The sequence below is a fragment of the Choloepus didactylus genome, chromosome 11 (genome assembly GCF_015220235.1).
Source record: "Choloepus didactylus isolate mChoDid1 chromosome 11, mChoDid1.pri, whole genome shotgun sequence".
Lineage (NCBI taxonomy): Eukaryota > Metazoa > Chordata > Mammalia > Pilosa > Megalonychidae > Choloepus > Choloepus didactylus.
The window spans coordinates 60,503,680-60,519,724 of NC_051317.1; the positions used below are offsets into that span (position 1 = coordinate 60,503,680).

The 16,045-nt window shown below is 35.9% G+C and overlaps 1 long non-coding RNA gene across 3 annotated transcripts in view; it reads right to left on the minus strand.

The window, feature by feature from the left end:
• Positions 1-16,045, minus strand: part of LOC119506343 — a 222,329-nt gene that overhangs the window by 145,891 nt on the left and 60,393 nt on the right. For 2 of the 3 annotated variants that reach the window (XR_005210979.1, XR_005210977.1), the window contains exons 5-6: positions 15,892-15,983; positions 15,418-15,563 (exon numbers count right to left, since the gene is read on the minus strand). This is a non-coding gene — a long non-coding RNA (uncharacterized LOC119506343). The remainder of the gene's footprint in view (positions 1-15,417; positions 15,564-15,891; positions 15,984-16,045) is intronic. The other variant, XR_005210978.1, reaches the window with a different exon arrangement.

Sequence of the window (16,045 nt, forward strand, 5' to 3'; positions counted from 1 at the left end):
TCAATCTCTAAGACACACCTGCAGGGAGACTTGAAACTGAATAGAACTCCATTCTGAGATCTGAACCCATTCTGGTCTGGGAAAATCTGACTGGGGTAACCAAGAAAACCAGATGCCTAGACAGCAGAAAACTACGAGCTACACTAGGAAAAACGAAGATATGGCCCAGTCAAAGGAACAAACTTACACCTCAATCAAGATACAGTTGAGATAATGTTTCACTTTAATGAAACAATCTATTAAAGATTTTCAAAGAAATATGCTAAATCAAATCAAAAATCAAATCAATGAATTCAGGGAAGATATGGCAAAAGAGATGAAGGCTATAAAAAAAACACTAGGCGAACATAAGGTGCAAATTGAAAGTTTGAAAAAACAACTGGCAGAATCTATGGAAATAAAAAGCACAGTACAAGAGATGAAAAATGCAATGGAGACATACAACAGCAGATCTCAAGAGGCAGAAGAAAACACTCAGGAACTGGAGAACAAGACACCTGAAATCCTATACACGAAAGAACAGATAGGGAAAAGAATTGAAAAATATGAGCAACAGCTCAAGGAACTGAATGACAACATGAAGCACATGAATGTACATGTCATGGGTGTCCCAGAAGAAGAAGAGAAGGGAAAAGGGGCAGAAGCAATAATAGAGGAAATAATCAATGATAATTTCCCATCTCTTATGAAAGACATAAAATTACAGATCCAGGAATTTCAGCATACCCCAAACAAAATAGGTCTGAATAGACCTACACCAAGACACTTAATAATCAGATTATCAAAAGTCAAAGACAAAGAATCCTGAAAGCAGCAAGAGAAAAGTGATCCATCACATACAAAGGAAGCTTGATAAGACTCTGTGTGGATTTCTCAGTAGAAACCATAGAGGCAGGAAGGAGGTGGTGTGATATATTTAAGATACTGAAAGAGAAAAGCCGCCAACCAAGAATTCTATATATGACAAAACTGTCCTTCAAATATGAGGGAGAGTTTAAAATACTTTGACAAACTGACAATGAGAGACTTTGTGAACAAGAGACCTGCTCTACAGGAAATACTAAAGGAAGCACTACAGACAGATAGGAAAAAACAGGAGTGAGAAGTTTGGAACACAATTTTGGGTGATGGTAGCACAGCAATGTAAGTTCAGTGAACAAAGATAACTGTGAGTATGGTTGAAAGAGAAAGGTTAGGAGCATGTGGGACACCAGAAGGAAAGAGGTAAGATAAAGACTGGGACTGTATAACTCAGTGGAACCATAGTGCTCAACAATTGTGATAAAATGTACAAGTATGTTTTTACATGAGGGAGAACAAATGAATGTCAACCTTGCAAGGTGTTAAAAACAGGGTGGTACTGGAGAAAAAATACAATCAATGCAAACTAGAGACTGTAGTTAACAGAAACATTGCATTATACTTCGTTTAATGCAACAAAGGCAATATAAAAAAGCTAAATGCCTATAAGAGTGGGATATAAGGGAGGGGTATGGAACTCTTAGCATTGGTGATGTTATCTGACTCTTTTATTCTACTTTAGTTTAATTCTATCTTTCCTTTTGTTGCTTTTTAGCTGTCATGTTTTTTTTTTCCTTTGTCTTTTTCTTCTCCCTACCTTCTTTGACTCTTCCTGCTTCTTTGTGGAAGAATTGGAGATGTCCTTATATAGATAGTGGTGATTGTGGCAAATACATAAATATGTGACTATACAGGGAACCATCGATTGTTTACTTAGGATGGGAAATATGGTGGGTGAACAAAACCATCTTAAACAAACAAACAAAAATGGGTTGATGAAGAAACCTTGAGGGCACTATATGGAGTGAAATAAGTCAGACACATAAGGACAAATATTGCAAGGTCTCACTGACAAGGACTTATTATAATATGTAAACTCATAGGCATGAAATATAAGTTACCAGGATATAGAACAAGGCTAAAGAATGGGCAGCAGTTGCTTATTTTGAGCAGAATGCTCAACTAGGTTGAACTTAAGTGTTTGGAAATAGACAGAGGTGACAGTAGCACATTATTGTGAGAATAACTAACAGTGCTGAATGGTGTGTGTCTGTGGTGGAAAGGGGAAGCTTAGAGTCACATGTCACCAGAAGGAAAGTTGGAGGTTAAAAGATGGGAATGTATAAAACACTGAATCTTGTGGTGGACAATGTCCATGATTAACTGTACAAATATTAGAAATCTTTTTCATGAACTAGAACAAATGTATGACAGTATAACTAGAAGTTAACAATAGAGGGGTATATAGGGGGAAATATACCTATCTCAAACTATGTACTATAGTTAGTCATATTTTAACATTCTTTCATCAACAGTAACTAATGTACTATACCAATACTGAGTCAATAATGGAGGGGGGGGTGGTTAGGGGTATGGGAGGATTTTAGTTCTCTTTTTTTTGCCTTTATATCTTTTCTGGAGTAATGAAATTGTTCTAAAAATTGAAATAAAAATTAATTGTGAAAAAAATAAAGATAAGGAAAGTTGAGGTTGCCATAAAAAAAAAGTGAGTAAATGAAGGTAGAGTTTTATAAAATGTTTTAACTATACATGAATCAGGTATAATATGTATTATATTATATGTAATATATTATATTTACCACAGACTGTGATAAAAAAACTGTATATTGTAAACACTAAAGAAATTGCTAAAAATAAAAGCAAAAGATAAAAAGAGGTATAGCTAATAAGCCAACAATGGATAGTAAATGGATTGATAAAAATACTCAATCCAAAAGGAAGCAGGAAAAGAGAAAAAAAAGGAAAAAAGAACACATAGGACAATAGAAAACAAATAGTGTGATTATAGATTTAAACCCAGTCGTATCAATAATAACATTATGGGCCTAAAAATTCCTATTAAAAGGGAAAACATTTCAGATTAAATAAAAAAGCAATACCCAACTACACTCTATGAGAAACCCATTTTAAAAATAACCAGCTAGGTTAAGAATAAAAGGATGAAAAAAAATAAACCATGCTAACCCTAATCAAAAATAAGCTGAAGTGACTATATTAATATCAGTTAAAATAGATTTCAGAACAAAGAGTGTTACCAAAAACAGAGACAAATGTTACAAGAGGAAATAGCAATCCTAAATATGTATGTACCTAATAACAAAGCTTCTTCAAGTATATGGAGCAAAAAACAAAAGAACTGTGTGTTGGGAGTTTGCAAGACCACCCTCAGATTTGATAGTTCATTAGAAGGACTTACATAACTCAGAAAAGCTGTTATACTCATGACTGCTGTTTCTTACAGTGAAAGTATACAGATTAAAATCAGCAAAGGAAAGGGGTGCATAGGGTGGAGTCCAGGAGAAACGCAATGTGAGTTTCCAGTTGTCCTTTCCTGGTGGAGTCACATGGGCAGTGCTCAATTCTCTCAGCAATGATGTGTGACAACATGTAAAACATATCCATCCATGGAAGCTCACATCAGCCTTGATATCCAGTATTTGAAGTGGGGTCAGTCATGTAGGGATGTATCCTCATGACTGACTTTAGCTATTCAGTTTCCAGGCCCTCCACCCACAGAGGTCAAACTGATGAAGCATGGCTCAGGGCCCAGGCAAACAAAAATAGGCATTTGCCATAAATTAAACTGACGTGACCAAAAATCCCAGGTATGCAAAGTCACTGGGTCTGGAACAAGATAAGGATGCCCACCGTCACCACCATTATTCACATTTTGCTAGAAGTTCTAGCTATAGTAGTAAGACAAGAAAAAGAAATAAAAAGTGTCCAAATTGAAAAGGAAGAAGTAAAATTTTCACTATTTGCAAATGACATGATCCTATATATAGAACATCCCCCAAAAAAACAACAACAAAGCTACTAGAACTAATAAACAAATTCAGCAAACTGGCAGTATACAGGATCAACACCCAAATTTATTAGTGTTTCTATCTACTAGTAATGGGCCCTCTTGAGGAGGAAATCAAGAAAAAAAATCCATTTACAATAGCAACTAAACGAATCAAATATCTAGGAATAAATTTAACCAAAGATGCAAAGGACTTGTACACAGAAAACTATTAAACATTGCTAAAAGAAATCAAAGAAGCCCTAAATAAAAGGAAGGACAGTCTGTGTGCTGTGTTCATGTATTGCTACACTAAATATTGTTAAGATGTCAATTCTACCAAAATTCATTTACAGATTTAATGCAATCCCAATCAAAATTACAACAACCTTCTTTGCAGAAATGGAAAAGTCAATTATTAAATTTATTTGGAAGAATAATAGGCCCTGACGAGCCAAAAACATCTTGAAAAAGAATGAAGTTGAAGGACTCACTCTTTCTGACTTTAAAGCATGTTACAAAGCTACAGTGATCAAAACAGCATGGTAATGGCATAAAGATAGATATATTAACAAATGCAAACAAACTGAAAGCTCAGAAATCAACTTTCACATCTATGGCCAATTGATATTTGACAAGGCTGCCAAGTCCACTCTACTGAAACAGAATAGTCTCTTCAATAAATGGTGCTGGGAAAACCAGATATCCATAGCCAAAAGAATGAAAGAGGACCCCTATTGCACTTTATACAAAAATCAACTCAAAATAGATCAAAGACCTAAATATAAGAACTAGGACTACAAAACTCCTAGAAGAAAATGAAGGGAAGCATCTTCAGGATCTTGTGGTAAGCAATGATTTTTCAGACTTTATAACCAAAGTACAAGCAATGAAAGAAACAAATTAAAAACTTTTGTGCTTCAAAGGACCTTGTCAAGTAAGTGAAAGGGGAAACTACTCAGTGGGAGAAAATACTTGGAAACCATATATCTGATAAGGGTTTAATATCCAGACTACATAAAGAAGTCCTACAACTGAACAATAAAAAGGCAAACAACTCAATTAAAAAATGGGTGATACACTTGAACAGACATTTTTCCAAAGAGGAAATACAAATGGCTAAAAAGCACTAGCTGTTAGGAAAATGCAAATCAAAATCACAATGAGATATCATTTCACAACCAGAATGGCCACTATTAAAAGACAGAAAACTACAAGTGTTTGTTGGAAAGGATATGGAGAAAGAGGAACACTCATTCACTGCTGGTGGGAAGGTAAAATGGTGCAGCTGCTGTGGAAGACAGTTTTGCAGTTCCTCAGGAAGCTAAGTATAGAATTGCCATATGATCCAGCAATCCCATTACTAGGTATTTACCAAGAAGAATTGAAAGCAGGGACACGGGCAGACATTTGCACACCAATGTTCATAGCAGCATTATTCACAATTGGCAAGAGATGGAAGCAACCCAAGTGTCCATCAACAAACGAATAGATAAACAAAATGAAGTTTATACATCCAGTGGGATATTATTCAGCTGTAAGAAGGAATGAAGTCCTGATGCTGACAACAACATGTATGGACATTATGTTGAGTGAAATAAGCCAAACACAAAAGGACAAATATTGTATGATCTCACTGACATGAACTAATTGTAATAAGCAAACTCATGGAGTTGGAATCTAGAATACAGGTTAGCAGGGGATAGAATGGGGGTAAAGAATGGGAAGCTGATTCTTACTTTGTGCAGAATTTCTATGTAGTTGATTATAAATGTCTGAAAATGGACAGTGGTAATGGTAGCACATTATTGTAAGTATAATTATCAGCACTGAATTATGTGTTTGAATGTGGTTGGATCATGTATGTTACTAGAATTATAATTAGAAGATAAAACATAGGTCTGTACCACACAGTGAACCCTATTGTAATCAATGGTTAATTGCAGAATTATAAAAATGTTCTTTCATGAATTATAACAAATATACAACACTATTACAAGGTGTTAATAATAGGGTAGTATATGGGAAAAATACACCTAATTAAATTATGGATTATAGTTAGCAGTAATATTTTAATATTCTTTCATCAATTGTAACACAGGTACCACTTTAACGCAAAGTGTCAACACTAGGGGGGTATATGGGAATGTTGTATATTTTACATGACTTTAATATAAATCTACGACTTCTCTAATTTAAAAAACACAATAATTTTTTTAAAAAATATGCTAAGTGAAAGAAATCAGGCACAAAGTACTACATATTGTGTGATTCCAATTATATAAATGTAAATATAAATAAATTTATAGAGACAGAACTAGATTAGTGATTATGTAGGGCTGGAGAAAGAGAGAGGGATTGAGAAGTGACTGCTAAGAAGTATGGGGTTTTTCTTTTTGGAGTAATGAAAATGTTCTAAAGTGATTGTGATAAATGCACAACTCTGTGATTATACTAAAAGCCATTGATTGTACACTGTGGATGGATTGCATGATATGTGAATATATCTCAATAAAATTTCTTTAAGAAGTGTTCGGAAACATAAAAAATCAATTGTATTTCTATACACTAGCAAGAAACAATTATAAATTGAAATTTTAAAATTAGCATTTACAGCCGTGTCAAAGCCATAAAATCTGAAGGTTTTTCTAAATTTAACAAAATAGATGCAAGACCTGTACAGAGACAATTATAAAACATTACTGAAAAAAAGTTAAAGTCATAGATAAATTGAGAGATATACCATGCTCATGGATAGCAGTACTCAATATTGTTAGCATGTCAATTCTCTCCAAATTAATCTATAGATTCAATAAAGTACCTATCAAAAATCTTTTAGAAATTAACTAGCTGATCCTCAAATTCATACTGGAAATGCAAAGAGATTAGAAGAGCCAATATAATTTTGACAAAGAAGTGCAAAGTTTATTTCAGGACTTACTATAAGGTTACAGTAAAAAAGACAGTGTGGCATTGGCATAAAATTAAACATAGATCAATGGAACAGAATAAAACATCTAGCAATAAATTGTCACATATGTAGCCAATTGATGATTTCAGCAAATGTGCCAAGGCAACTCAGTGGAGATAAGGATAATATTTGCAACAAATGAGATTGAAACAACTGGATATAAAAAATATGCACAAAATTATCTCAACCCTTACATTACCCAATCTAAAGAAAATTAACTTGAAATGGATCATGGAACTAAATGTAAGAACTAAAGCTACATAAAATTTTCAGAAGAAAACATAGGAGAATATCTTTATGACCTTTGCTTAAGCAAAGTGTTCTTAAATATAATATAAACAAAGGATTAAAGTATGAAAAAGTTGTTTTGTAAAATATTAAAAATTTGTTAAATTGGGTTTCATCAAAATTAAAAACTTTGCTCTTCCAGAGATACTTAGGAAAAAGTGAAAAGGCAAGCCACAAACTATCGTATGAGAAAATATTCACAAAACATATTTCCAATAAGGGACTTTAATCCAGAATATGTATTTTTTTTAATTTTTATTGGGATTATTCAGATACCATACAATTATCCAAACATCCAAAGTGCACAATCACTTGTGGGTAACCTCATACAGCTGTGCATCCATCACCACACTTAATTTTTGTTGAATTTTTAGAAACTTTTCATTACTCCAGACAAGAAATACAGTGAAAGATGAAAAAAGATAAAAAAAAAAAAAAAGGAAACTCGAATCCTCCCCTATCCCTAACCAACCCCCCTCAATCGTTGCCTCATAGTGTTGGTATAGTATATTTGTTACTGTTTATGAAAAAATGTGGAAATACTACTAACTGTAGTATATAGTTTGCAATAGGTATATATTTCTTTCCTATATGCCCCTCTATTATTAACTTCTAATTGTATTGTCATACATTTGTTCTGGTTCATGGAAGCAATTTCTAGTATTTGTACAGTTTATCATGGAGATTGCCCACCATAGGATTTAGATTTATACATTCCCATCTTTTGACCTCTAACTTTCCTTCTGGTGACATATATGACAATGAGCTTCCCCTTTCCACCTCATTCACACACCATTCGGCACTGTTAGTTATTCTCACATCTTGCTACCAACATGTCTGCTCATTTCCAAACATTTAAGTTCATTCTAGTTGAACATTCTGCTTATACTAAGCAACTGCTCCCCATTCTTAAGGCTCGTCCTATATCTTAGTACCTTATATTTCATGTCTATGAGTTTACTTATTATAATTAGTACCTATCAGTGAGACCCTGCAATAATTGTCCTTATGTGTCTGGCTTATTTCACTCAGTATATTGCCCTTGAGGTTTTGTCATCAACCCATTTTTTTTTTTAATATGGTTTTGTTCACTCACCATACATTCCATCCTAAGGATATAATTGATGGTTCTCTGTATGGTCATATATTTATGTGTTCACCACCTTCACCACTATCTATATAAGGGCATCTACTTTTCTTCTACAAGGCAGGAGGGAGAGTCAAAGAAGGCAGAGAGGCAAAAGAAAGAGGAAAAAAAATGACAGCTAGGAAGCAGCAAAAGGAAAAATAACCTTAAATCAAAGTAGAATAAAGAATCAGACAATACCACCGATGTCAAATGTCTAACATGCCTTCCCTATCCCCCACTCTTATCTGCATTTACCTTGGTATATCACCTTTGTTACATTAAAGGAAGCATAATACAATGATTCTATTAGTTACAGTCTCTATTTTATGCTGATTGCATCCCTCCCCCAATGCCTCCCCATTTTTAACACCTTGCAAGGTTAACATTTGCTTGTTCTCCCTCATAAAAGAACATATTTGTACATTTTATCACAATTGTTGAATACTCTAGATTTCACCAAGTTACACAGTCCCAGTCTTTATCTTTCCTCCTTTCTTCTGGTGTCTTGCATGCTCCCAACCTTCCTCTCTCAACCGTATTCATAGTTATCTTTGTTCAGTGTACTTACATTGCTGTGCTACCATCTCCCAAAATTGTGTTCCAAACCATGCACTCCTGTCTTCTATCACTCTGTAGTGCTCCCTTTAGTATTTCCTGTAGGGCAGGTGTCTTGTTCACAAAGTCTCTCATTGTTTTTCAGAAAATATTTTGAGCTCTCCCTCATATTTGAAGGACAGTTTGCTGGATATAGGATTCTTGATTGGCGGTTTTTCTCTTTCAGTATCTTAAATATATCACACCACTTCCTTCTTGCCTCCATGGTTTCTGCTGAGAGATCCGCACATAGTCTTATTAAGCTTCCTTTGTATGTAATGGATCCCTTTTCTCTTGCTGCTTTCAGGATTCTCTCTTTGTCTTTGACATTTGATAATCTGATTATTAAGTATCTTGGTGTAGGCCTATTCAGATCTCTTCCTTTTGGAGTACACTGCACTTCTTGGATCTGTAATTTTGTGTCTTTCATAAGAGATGGGAAATTTTCATGAATTATTTCCTCTATTATTGCTTCTGCCCCTTTTCCCTTCTCTTCTCCTTCTGGGACACCAATGATACGTACATTATTGTACTTTGTTTCATCCTTAATTTCCTGGAGACGATGCTCATATTTTTTCATTCTTTTCTCCATCTGCTCCTTTGTGTGTAGGCTTTCAGGTGTTTTGTTCTCCGGTTCCTGGGTGTTTTCTTCTGCCTCTTGAAATCCGCTGTTGTATGTTTCCATTGTGTCTTTCATCTCTTGTGTTATGCCTTTCATTTCCATGGATTCTACTAGTTGTTTTTTTTGAACTTTTGATTTCTGCCTTATGTATGCCCAGTGTTTTCTTTACAGCCTCTATCTCTTTAGCAATATCTTCTCTAAACTTTGTGAATTGATTTAGCATTAGTTGTTTAAATTCCTGTATCTCAGTTGAAGTGTACGTTTGTTCCTTTGGGCCGTAACTTTGTTTTTCTTGGTGTAGGTTGTAATTTTCTGTTGTCTAGGCATGGTTTCCTTGGTTATCCAAATCAGGTTTTCCCAGACCAGAATAGGCTCAGGTCCCAGAGGGAAGAAATATTCAGTATCTGGTTTCCCTGATGGTGTGTCTTAGAAAATTGCTCCACCCTGTGATGCCTCAGGTCACTGTGCTTTTCTGCCCAGCAGGTGATGCCTGTTAGCCTATAATTCTTAACTGGTGTGAAGAGGTATGGTCCTCTTCCCCCAGGCTCTGGGGTCTGGTTCTGAATGGAAAGGGCCCCACCCCTTTCCTCTTAGAGAAGATAGACCCCCTAGGGGGAGGTCATTAGCATTTCAATGGTCTCTCTCTCTGCTTGTGCTGTCTCTACCCTTCTTTGAGTCACAGCCCTGGAAACTGAAAATGACTGGGGCTTTCTCCACTGAGAGATTTTATGCTGTGATCTTGGGCATTCCTCCCAATTCAGGTTGGTGTATGATCAGCGGATGGTCTCGTTTGTCCCCCCGCAGTTGTTCTGGATTATTTACTAGTTGTTTCTGGTTTTTTTCAGTTGTTCCAGAGGGACTACTTAGCTTCCACTCCTCTCTATGCTGTCATCTTGCCCAAGCCAGAATATATTTTTTAAAACCCTTACAACTCATTAAGAAGAAAACATCTCAAAGTAAGTAAATTAATAAAAGCAAAGATTTTGAACAGATGCTTCACCAAAGGAGATATATGTATGGATGGCTAGATTCTTTACATCATTAGTCTTCAAGGAAATGCAAGTCAAAACCACAATTAAATACCACAACACATACTCTAGAGTTTCCTAAAATCAAAAAGAGTGAAAATATTCAAGAGTTTGCAAGGATGTGCAGTAACTTTAGGTTATAAATTTAGATTTATATGCTCACAAATTTAGATTTCTAATAAAGTTAAACATGTATTTACCATATGACCCAGCATTTCAGAGCCTATGTATTTACTCAAGATAAATGAAAATATGTTCCTACATAATGACTTGTCTTCAAATGTTTGTAGCAGTTTTCTTCATAATAGCCAAGAACTGAGGAGAAAATATTCATCAGCTGGTAAATGGATAAACATATTTTGATATACTCATACAATGGAATACTGCTCAGCAATAAAAATAAACTACCAATACATACACAACATGGATGAATCTCAAAAGCATTGTGCTAAGTACTGGAAGACAGACAAAATAAGACTACATACAGTATGGTTCCATTTATATGAAATTCTAGAAAATATACAAATATAATGATAGAAAGCAAATCAGGAGTTGTCAAGGGTCAAAGGCCTGGGGACAGGGTGTTGACTGCAAATAGACACAGGGAATTTGGGAGAGAGGGGTGATAGACATATTCTGTATCATGAATGTGGTGGTTGTTACAAAACTGTACATATTTGTCAAATCTCAGCAAATTGTACATTTTTTCCCTTGAATTCTATTCTAAGAATCTGTTCTAAGGGGGAGATCTTTGATATGTGGAAAAATTTAGCCACAATGATATTGCATTTTGTAATAAAAGCAAAAACCTGGGAATGTGTAAATATAAGATATTTAATTAAGTAAATAATGATATGTATATAAGATGGATTGCTACAGTCATTAAAAGTGATGTTATTCAATTGTGACAATTGTACCACACCAATGCAAGGTGTTAAACATAGACTGCTATGCAGGAATCTTATATTTTGTGCATGATTGTTCCGTAAACCCACAACTTCTCTAATAAAAGATAATGTTATTGATGAATATTTAATGACACAGAAAGATACGTAGTTATTTTTAAATAGATTATAAAACAGTATATATGGTCCATTATATTATCCATTTATGTAATTGCTAACATATAAGCATGTGAATGTGTATATGTGTATATAAATATTAGAATGTTATGACCCATCATGTTAACTGGTTGTTTCTTTTTTCTTCTTGTATTTATTTTATACATGTCTTCTAAGAAGCATTCATTTCCTTTGAAGTAAGAGAGAAAACAACAAAAGATACTATTTTTAAAAGGCATACCCTCCCTTTACGGAGTTACAGACTAGTTAGGGAAAGAGACATTTAAATAACATAATAAATCACAGAATGAAGTAAGTACCCTTAGGGAGTCAGGGAAACAGGTTGGGGTGGGTCAAGGGTAGTTTCACACCAAAGATGGAAGCACCATGCTCTCCAATATCCAGACCATGACCGTGTTGTTCTGTCTGAACCCTGGACCACTCATGATGACATTTCATGATGATCTCTGGGGTCTTCCAGTGCATCAGACAAGAGTGTGGATATATGAACCTTGACTGTGGACCAAGTCCAAGTGCTTTCCCACAAGTCAAGGATGCACCTGGACCTCTTGTTGCAATGTCCTGAACAATGTAAGGTAAGAAGTCTGTTGATTATTCCATAACAGATGACGACCTGCCCAGAATACTGAAGCACCTCTAAAAGGCACTGTATACCTAGTGCCTTTTAGAGCACCTGGCACAGAGCAGGTGCTTAGGTAATATTTGCTAATCATTTAATGAATATATTGAGAGTAAATGCACAAGTAAAGATTGTTGGGAAGACTGGTTATTGCCCAGGCTTAATCTGGGAGGGCTTCCTGAAACATTTGGAATTCTTTGGTTTGAAGTAATTTCTATAGACTGGCTTCCAACCCTGTTGCTGGATTACATTTGGGTAATTCCAAGACAGAAGTGTTTCCTGCTGGCTGCCAGGATGCTTTCCCTCTCACCAGATGGAATATTTAGACACTAAACCTATTTCCAGTGTTTTCCATCAGATTTTCCTGTAGTACTAAGCAGGACTGAACAAGCCAAGCAATGGGCAAGATGGTCCAAATTCTCCAACCGTTTCTCAGTATTCTGTATGCACAAAAACCCCAAACACATTCCTACCCAGAGGTTTTGTCTTTCATTTTTCAACTTCAATGGGTTTTCAACAAAACTGAATCCCTGTTGCAGGTCTGTTTGTTTTCTACTCCATCCAAATGCCAGAACTTTGCCAGAGCCATCTAGTGTTCCCAGTTAGATACCTCTAAAAGCTTGGGTCTAAGGAAAGGAGAGCAGGAGAATCACCCTCAAACAAGTTAAAAGCAAAAAAAAAAAAAAAAAAAAAAAAAAAAAAAAATCCAAGTATGGATAGTTTAATAAAATCCAAATCATGAGTAGTAATTTATGACATAATAAAGTGAAAATTGATTTAGGAGTGAAAAGATGTTTCTTCTTTTATCTCCTGATTAATTAAGGCAGGTCACTGGACCTTTCTGGCCTTCAGTTTCTCTCTTTCCAGCCTAAGAAACTGTTTTCTTTTATTTGGATCACCAAGCTCCCTTCAACTCTAATATTCTGTGATTCTGTAATGTTCCCTTACAGATTCTCTGGGTCCTGCCCTGTTTTATCTCTGGTCAGCATATGCAACAAAATAAATAACCAACTGGTTGCAAGAAAACTATGTGCTGGATCAAGCTGATGTCTTCTGGGGAGGACAGAGAAGGCTTTGATGTTGTCAGAATGGGTCCCACATTTTAACCTAGGGACTCCTCTATCCCAAGTGAGCCCCACTGCCAAATATGTGAAACAGTTATTTACAATTTAAAAAGTGTTCCATACTTCTTTCAAAACTACCACAAATGTTACAGCTTTTGTTTTTAAGGATACTCCCAAAGAGTAAATGCCTGACCCTGGATGTGGAAAAAAAGATTAAAAAGGCCTGGAAACTACTCTTTATAAACAGCTCCCATTTAATAACAGGAAAGAAACAGGCTAAGTGATGTAGCCAGGCTGCATACTAACAGGGCACTAAACCACAGTCCTGGTTTCTAAGTGGAGAAAACTGACATGAAACACTTGGGTAGTCCCAGATGCCTCCAAGCAACCAGCAGTCCGAGGCCTTTCTCGGCTCAGCCCTGGTTTCCAAATGAACAAATATCCTGGGCTGGTGCTTTGTGGTGGCCAATATGATTGGTTATGTACAGAACACAGCACAGAGCCTGTCATATGAGAATTACTTCCCCTCTCCTTCCCCTAATGTGGTAAAAAAAAGAAATCCAGAGGCTTTCCTTCATCCACATGCACCCAGCTCTTTCAGATCAGAATAGGATTTTCTGGAAAGCATCCAATGCAGCTCTGTGCTCTAATAAGTTTGGGATGTGCTGCATAAGCTCTCCTTCTCTTAAAGTTTACTTGGTGGATCAAAGGCTCTAAGAGGTTCCACACACAATAGATGGTGCTTTTCTTATTGGTCAGGAGGAGCAAAAGTTCCTGGGCCACAGGGTCACTTCATTACTCTGTACACATTGCCCATATTCCCAGACTTACCTCCCTCACTATTCTCACTACTTGGAAGTAATCTCTCCTTCTCTGAAGTACAATAGCTCTTTACTTGCATCTGTCTCATAGACTTTCAAGTTTATTTCTTATATTATAATTATGTATGGATACATCTCCTCTGCCCTAATTGCCTGTACACTGCTAGAGTACAAAATCTTTGTTCTTTGATCTTTATGTACCATAAAAGACCCTGTACATGAAACCAATCTATAAATTTTTGATTGATTGAATGAATGGATGGATCAAGCAATCTAGGAACTATCATCTCGTAAAAGTCTGCACCATCTTTGGCAATTAACAGATTAATCTACATATATTCTTAAATCATTAAAAAAAAAAAAAAAAAACCTAAAGCCAGTACTGTACTCAAAGCTAGGGCTGGGAAAATGAAAATATTAACAGCAAAGGTATGAGCACCATGTGTGTTTCTCAACCCCGGCACTATCGACATTTTGGACCACACAACTCGTTGATGCAGGGAGCTGTCCTATACATCATAGGATGGTTAGTGGCACCCCTAGCCTCTATCCACTAGATTCCAGTAGCATTTTCCAGTCATGACAATCAAAAATGTCTCTGGGGGACAAAACTGTCCCAGTTGAGAACCACTGCCATGTAGAAAGAGATATTTAGAATTATATAGGATCTTACAGCTGTCTTTTGACCACCGATTCTCATTTTACAGTCCTATTAGATTTAGGAAATATAGGATACCTTGGGCTAATTATACACTGATCCTAAAACACAATAGGAAATGGTGGGTATTAATTCCCTTATTGATAGAAGAATAGAAGAAAAATTGAAATATTTGTGTTTTCTGGGTGTTTGAATCAGCCACTAGCACTCAGCTAGGCAGGAAGTAATAGAATTATATTAAAGGCACCTTAAAGATGATATACTCACTTCTCTAATTGTTTATATGAGAAAAATAAGACCCAGAAAAATCAGAGGTGATATGACTTATCCAAGGACATGTACCAAGTAAATGGACTGGGGCTAAAACCCAACTGTCTTGATTCCCAGTCAAGTACTTTGACTAATACCAAATATTAGCTAACTGCTAAATAATGTGAGATAAAACTCAGTAAGGGCTAGAATAGTTAGAGAAGGCAGCAAGGAAGAGGAGGGACTCACGCCAGCCCTTGAAGAACATAGGAGAGTTCAGGGAAGGGATCGGGAGGGCCATTCTGGCATGTTTCTCATTTGGTTGGTGCCAAGTAAGGAATGTCATAAGAGAAGACCAAGAGGCAGGGAGGTGCATATGGGAGCCAGGGATGCAGTTCATGTGAGGAAAGAATAAAAATAAGATTTGTAATAGTTTTCAAAGTCATTCTAAGGAATATAAGATTACCTTATTTGTGGGGTATTGTCCACATTTTTGCTCTTCAATCTTCAACTGCAAAACACCCCAGTGGCCCAGAGAGGGCCCTTGGGAACAGCTTTGCTAGAGGTGAAAAGTATCCCCACGTCTTCAGCCATCCTTAGAGCTGCCCAGTGCTGAAAGACAATATAATTCAAATTATGAATTCAAAAAATTTCCACACAACAGAGTCCTAGGAACAGAAATAACCATTGTGTTTCTGAAACTGAAATTTTCATCAGCTCTCTCCCTGTAGTATTTGACCTTGAATATCCCTACATTGGACTTGATTCCTTTTGTCTTGCACAAACTAAATTTCCCCTCTGTATCAAGGGATAAGTCTGGCATAAATAAATGGATTATGTAAATCATAAGAAAAGTGAATCTGATTATACAGTTCAAAATATTGAATTAATCCAATATAAAAAAAAATTAATCCTAAAACACAAAAAATTTCATCCAAACCTGAAAATGATGATAACCCAATCCATCTGTTGACAAGATTTCTTCAGTAAAAAGCAGAGGGAGTGGATCAATAATATTGTCAGAAAGATTGCCTGGAAAAAAAGAGAGACAAAAGAGAGGCCACACCTCATCCCATTGGTGGTAGAGATGATCA